At 43.5% G+C, this 7107-nt stretch overlaps 1 non-coding gene across 1 annotated transcript; it reads right to left on the bottom strand.

Moving 5' to 3' along the window:
* Positions 1-2212: 2212 nt before the first annotated feature.
* Positions 2213-2319, bottom strand: LOC129402767 (U6 spliceosomal RNA). The gene has a single exon (XR_008628811.1). It is a non-coding gene; the product is annotated as a U6 spliceosomal RNA (small nuclear RNA).
* Between the last annotated feature and the right edge of the window lie 4788 nt (positions 2320-7107).

Here is a 7107-nt window from a genome sequence, read left to right as displayed (position 1 = left end):
TGCTATTTAAGTACTTCCAGTACTATATTGAACAGAAGTGGAGAGAGTGGGCATCCTTGTCTCATCCCTGATCTTAGAGCGAAGTCTCTTAGTTTTCCCCATTGAGGATGGTGCTTCCCATAGGCTTGTAGTAGATGGCTTTGACTATCTTGAGGAAAGTCCCTTTTATACCCATTTTGGACAGAGTTTTCATCATAAATGGGTGTTGGATCTTGTCAAATGCTTTCTCTGCATCTATTGACATGATCATATGATTATTATCTTTTCTTTTGTTGATATGATGGATTATGTGGATTGGTTTCCGAGTGTTAAACCATCCTTGCATCCCCGAGATGAATCCCACTTGGTCATGGTGTATGATCTTTTTAATGAGTTGTTGGATTATATTTGCTAATATTTTGTTGAGAATCTTTGCATCGGTATTCATCAGGGATATTGGGCTATAGTTTTCTTTTTTGTAGTGTCTTTGTTTGCTTTTGGTATTAGGGAGATATGTGCCTCATAGAAACTGTTGGGAGGGTTTCTGTTTCTTCAGTTTCCTGGAAAAGCTTTAGAAGAACTGGCAATAAGTCCTCTTTAAATGTTTAGAAGAATTTGCTAGTGAATCCATCTGGACCCAGGCTTTTGATTTTGAGAAGACTTTTGATTATGGTTTCAATTTCCTTGATATAAATAGGGCTATTCAGGTATTCCAGATGTTTTTGATTCAGCCTTGGGAGATTATAGGAATCCAGGAATTTATCCATTTCTTCTAGGTTCTCTTGTTTTATGGCATACAGATTTTCAAAGTAGTCTCTGATGATCTTTTGAATTTCTTTGGTTTCTGTTGTGATATGCCCCTTTAAGTTCTGATTCAGTTTATTAGGGTTCTCTCTCTCTCTTTCTTTGTGAGTCTTGCTAGTGATTTATCAGTCTTGTTTAGTTTCTCAAAGAACCAGCTCTTCGTTTCACTGATCTTTTGGATTGTCTTTTGGGTTTACATGTCGTTGATTTCTCTCTAAGTTTTATTATTTCTTTCCTTCTTCCTGGTTTGGGCTCCTTTTGTTGGTCCTTTTCTAAAATCTTGAGCTGTGAAGTCAAGTTATTTATGTGGGCCCCATCTTCCTTCCTGAGAAATGCTTGCAGGGCTATAAATTTTCCCCTTAACATGGCTTTGGCTTTAGCTGCGTCCCACAGGTTCTGGTAGCTCGTGTCTTAATTCTCATTTGTTTTCATGTACCTTTTGATTTCTTCCTTGATTTCCTTCCTGACCCACTCATTTTTCAACATCGAGTTGTTTAATTTCCAGGTGTTTGATTTGGTTTTCTGCGTCTGCACGTGATTAACTTCTATTTTCAGGGAACCGTGGTCTGAAAAGATAGTTGATACAATGTCTATCTTCCTGATTCTGTTGAGGTATTTTGTGTGGCCCAGCACATGGCATATTCTGGAAAATGTTTCATGTGCACTGGAAAAGAATGTGTGCTCTCTTTGGGAGGGGGGATATAAAGCCCTGTATAGATCCATTCGCCCTCTCTCTTCTATTTCTTCCTTCAAAGTCAGTATTTCCTTGGTGATACTTGATCTATCCAGAGGTGATAGGCGATGTTGAAGTCTCCAACTATTATTGTGTTGCTCGTAATGTCATTCTTAAGGTCTGTTAGCAGTCATTGTATGTATTTAGCTGATCCCTCACTGGGTTGTACACGTTTAAGAGTGTGATTTCTTCCTGCTGTACATATCTCTTGATTAATAAAAAATGGCCTTTACTATCCCTTCTAATATTTTTTAACCTGAAATCTATGTTGTCTGATACTAGTAAGGCTACTCCAGCTTTTTTGAGGGAATTGTTTGCTTGCAGGAATGTTTTCCATCCTTTGACTTTGGGTCTGTTTTGTTCTAGCTATTCAGAAGTGTTTCTTGCAGGCAGCAGAATGTTGGGTTCAGTCTCTTGAATCCATTTTGTTACTCTGTGTCTCTTAATCAGTGAATTTAGACCATTGACATTGAGAGAGATTATAGTTATGGGATTTTGCGCCATCTTTTTGTAAGGGACTGTTGTGCTTGTAGAGGTTTTTCTTGTCCTACAATAGTCCCTTTAGTCCTTCTTTTAGGTTTGGTTTTGAGTTTATGAAGTTTCTGAGCTGTTGTTTATACACAAAATAGTGTATCATTCCTTCAAGTTCGAATGAGAGTTTAGCCGGATGAAGTATTCTTGGTGAAGTGTTTATTTAAAAATATGGCACTCTTCACGAATTTGTGTGTCATCCTTGTGCAGGGGCCATGCTAATCTTCTCTGTATCGTTCCAATTTTATTATATGTGCTGCCAAAGAGAGCACCATTTTATCTTTTGCTAATCTTTGTCGGGCCAATCTATCTTTGGCCAATCAATCTGGGACCAAACTAATTCTGACCAATCTATCTGGACACAATGTATTTTGTACTAGTCTCTTTGGGAGCAATCTACCTTTGGCCAATCTACTGGCTATCTGCTCTCAACTATCTAGGACTATCTATCTGGGACCAATCCACGTGTGGCCAATTCCTTCTGGGCCACCCTATCTTGAGCCAATCAATATTGGGCCAATCTATATAGGGCCAATCTACCTTGGACCAACGTATGTGGGGCTAATCTAGCTGGATCCAATCTATCTGGTGACAATCTATGGGAGGTCATTCTTTCTTGGGCCAACCTCTTTTTGGCAATTTATCTTGACCACTCTATCTGGGGCTAATCTATCCTGGTACATTTATCTCTGCCAGTTTATCTCTGACTAATCTATTATGGGCCATTCTCTCTGGGGAATATCTATCTTGGGCCAATCCATTTTGGCCAATCTAACCTGGGCTAATCTATCTTGAGCCCATCTATCCTGGGATAATCTATCTTGAGCCAATCTATTTTGAGCCAATCTATCTGGGACCAATCTATCGTGGCCAGTGTTTGTTGGGCCAGTCTATCTCTTTCCTCTCTCTCTTGGGCCCATCTATATGGAGCCAAAATATCTGGACCAATTTATATTGGGACAATTTTTGTTGGACTAATCTAATTGGCGACAAATTATCTGGGGACATTTGGTGTCAGCAAATCTACCTGGGCCAATTCATCTTCAGCCAGTTTATCTTGGCCACTCTATTTAGTCAATCTGTCTCAGGCCAATCTATCTTGGACAAATCTACCTTGGCCAATATATCTTGGGAAAATCTATCTGGTGTCAATCTATTTGGGGCAAAAATATCAATGGCCAATCTCACTGGGACCAATATCTCTGGAGGAAATCTCTCTAGGGTAAATATATCTCAGGCTAATCTATGTTGGCCCAGTCTATCTTGGGCCAATCTATATTGGGAAGATCTCTCTTGGGCCAATCTATCATGGGACAGTATCTTGGGCCAACCTAAATGGGGACAGTAGATCTGGCACTATTTTCTCAGGGCTATTCTATCTTGGGCAAATCAAACTGGGTCCAATCTTGTAGGGAGCCATTTTACCTTACTGATCTTATCCTGTCACTATTTGTTTAATCACTAGCTAACCCCATGCCACACCTAGCAAAGGTTGCCACTCCTAATCTAACTGATCTTATCCTATCAACATTTGTTTATTACTAGCTAAATCCCATGCCACACCCTGCATTTCTATTGGGGGGTCCTGGCACCACCTCCTCCCAACAAGGAGGTATAAATACTGTAACTGCCATAGAATAAATGCCTTTTCTCCCTCCTCCGGGCTCTGCGTCTGTTCTTTCGGCTGTGCCCTACGAAGGGTTCTCCCTGCTGAACAGAACGAGACCTCCACATCGACTTCCACACAATCTATCTTGAGCTAATCTATCTTGGGCCAGTATATATTGGACCAATCAATCTCTGACCAAACTGACGTGTGCTAACATATCTGGGGCAATCTCTCTTGGACCAATCTATCCAAGAAAAGTCTCTGGGGACAATCTATCTGGGACAATCCATGTGAGGCCAATCATCCTGGGATAATCTATCATGGGACAATCAGTCTGGAGCCAATCTATCTGGGGCCCATCAATCTTGGGTCAATCTATCTGGATCCAATCAATCTGGGGCCAATCTAGATATGGACAGTCTATGTGGGACCATTCTCTCTGGCCAATCTATCTTGAGCCTATCTATCTAAGCCTATCTAGATTGTGACAATCTCTCTTGCAACAATATCTTGGGTCAACCTACCTTGGCCAATACGTATTGGGACAAACTATCGTGGGACAATCTATCTGGGGCCCTCTAACTGGGGCCAATTTATGTGTGGTCAATCTAACTGGGGACAAATGATCTAGGGACAACCTCTCTGTGCCCAAATACCTGGGGCCAAGGATGGGAGACCACTCTTCCTTGGGAAAACCTATCTTTGCTAATGTATTTTGGGCTAATCTATCTTTGGCCAATCGATCTGGGCCAATTGATCTGGTCCAATCTATCTGGGATGACTCTCTCTGAGCCCAGTCTGTCTGGGACCAATTCATTTTGGGCAAAATTTCCTTGCACTAATCTCTCTCAAGCATTCTCTCTTGTGCCAATCTACCATGGGCCAAACTATCTTGGGACAATCTATCTTGGGCGAATCTATATCATGCCAAAAATATCTTAGAGGAGTCCTTCTCAGCCAATCTCTCTGGCCAATCTATCTCAGGCCAAACAATATTGAGCCAATCTATATTGGGCCTCTCTATCTTTGGCCCAATAGATTCTTGGTCGAATCTATCTTGCTCTACTCTATTTCGGCCAATCTTTCTTGAGCCAATATATCTTGGTCAATCCATGTAGAGCCAATCTATCTGGGGCCAGTCTATCTTGGGAAAATCTATCTGGAGTCAATCAATCTTGGGTTAAATATAGTTTGGGCTAATCTATCTGTAGTCAAATAATCTAGGTTCCATTTATCTTGGCCAATCTATCTTGGGCCATTCTATCTTGGACCAATCTATCTTGGGCAAATCTATCTTGGGCCAATTTATCTTCAGCCAAATAATCTTGAGCCAATGTATCTCAGGCCCATCTATCTGGGGCCAATCATTCCTGGGCCAATCCATTTTGGGTCAGCCTATCTGAGGCCAGTGTATCTGGGACTATCTCTCTTGGGACAATCTATCTTGGGCCTATCAATGTTCAGCTAATCTATCATTGATCAATCTATCTCGTTCCAGTCTATCTTGGGCCAATCTAACTTTTTTTTTTTATTTTATTGAATCACCATGTGGAGGGTTACATAGTTCTCAGGATTATGTCGGTTATACAATTCTCAAACACCCTTCCCTTCACCAGTGCCCATCTTCCATCACCAACCCCCCCAGTATACCTGCCGCCCCCTCCCACCTCCCCAGTCCCCACCCTTGTACATGATAAGTTTCACTTCGTTTATGCCTTATCTCGATTACATTCCATGTTTCAACACACAACTCACTACCGTTGTTGGGGTTTCCCCCAAAAAAGGAAAGCAGTCCTATTGCCAAGGAGGCATTTGATAGTTCTCCACTGCTAAGAATATAGAGATATTAAGTCCCGCTGTTTGTTACATAACTTTTCTTTTTCCCCCTTGCCCCGCGCCACCGAGTTCACACCTGTTTAGTAATCGCCACGCTGCCTGACAAGGGATAAAAACCGAAAAGGATGGTTATTTCCCGTCATCGGCAGGCGTGGGGCTCTGGCTTAGTTGATAGACTAGTAGAGTGTCTGCAAGCAATTTCTGGAACCGAAGGGCTTGCGCTGGTATCGGCTCCGGCTCGAGATTCCACCAGCGTCCCACTGTTCCATGTACATAATTTTTCCCCTTATATCCCATTCCCACGCCAGCAGGTCTGTTTGCTTAATGGACATCACACTGTAGTTGACGACACACCGCGTTTCTTCCCGAGAAAGAAGAAAATTTCTTCTCAGCCGGCGTGGGGATATAGCTTAGTTCAGTCTAGAGAGATGGCTACCACTTTGATTGCCTTCAATATTTCAGCAACAGACTTACTATTCTTGTTAGGATCTCCCACAAAAGTCCGACCCATTAAAAAGGAACATATTACATATTGCTGATGCTAAGATGACATTAGGTCGCGCGGCCGCAGCAGCGACTGCGCGGTTTTGGGTTTCTGTATAAAGTCCAGGGAAAGTACAACCAGAAATAACATCACTACAAACTTTTACCCTTTTATGGTGCTCATAAGATGGAGAAGCCTAGAGAGAGGCTCGGCGTCTCCATTTTGCGCTCAGGAAAACCGCGGATCCTGCGCTGTGCTCAGGAGGGACGTGTGGAGAGAGAGAGAGGTTAGAAGAATTGGGGGATGCCCGGTTCCCACTGTTTCAGCGCACCGTGGGGTCTCTGGTCCCATGCCGGAATTAGTTCAGTGGGCTGTTTGGAGTCCAAGGGCGCTTCTTGGGCTCTTCCATCATGCTCGCTCCACAGCAGGGTCCAAAGGGAAGCACACGTGGGGGAGGTGGGTTTAAGTATCTATCTGCTGTGGGCGGGGGTCGCCGCCCCCGCCCCCTGGGGTCTCCCGCAAGCGCGCGCACGCGCCTCCCGTTTCAGCTGGATCGCCGTCTCCATTTTGCGCTCAGGAAAACCGCGGATCCTGCGCTGTGCTCAGGAGGGAGGGGTGGAGAGAGAGAGAGGTTAAAAGAATTGGGGGATGCCCGGTTCCCACTGTTTCAGCGCACCATGGGGTCTCTGGTCCCATGCCGGAATTAGTTCAGTGGGCTGTTTGGAGTCCAAGGGCGCTTCCTTGGGCTCTTCCATCATGCTCGCTCCACAGCAGGGTCCAAAGGCGGGCCAATCTAACTTTGACCATTCTATCCTGGGCCAATCTGTCCTTTGCCAATCTCCCTTGAGCCCATCTATTTAGGGCTAATTTATCTAGGGTCAATCTATCTGTGGCCAGTCTATCTTGGGAAAATCTCTCTGGGGCCAGTTGATTTTGGGCTCATATATTTTGGGCCCTAATATCTGGAGCCATATAATCTATGACCAATTTATCTTAGGCCAATCTATCTTGTGCCAATCTATCTGGATCCAAACCATCTTGGGCAATTTACTTGGGGCCCTTCTATCTGGGGCCAATTTATATGGGGCTAATCAATCTTGGGCCAATCTATCTTGTTCCAGTGTATCTTGA

Source organism: Sorex araneus, chromosome 2 (genome assembly GCF_027595985.1).
Source record: "Sorex araneus isolate mSorAra2 chromosome 2, mSorAra2.pri, whole genome shotgun sequence".
In the NCBI taxonomy this organism is placed as follows: domain Eukaryota; kingdom Metazoa; phylum Chordata; class Mammalia; order Eulipotyphla; family Soricidae; genus Sorex; species Sorex araneus.
Note: the sequence above shows the minus strand (reverse complement) of the source record. Positions and strands in the feature narration are given on the sequence as shown.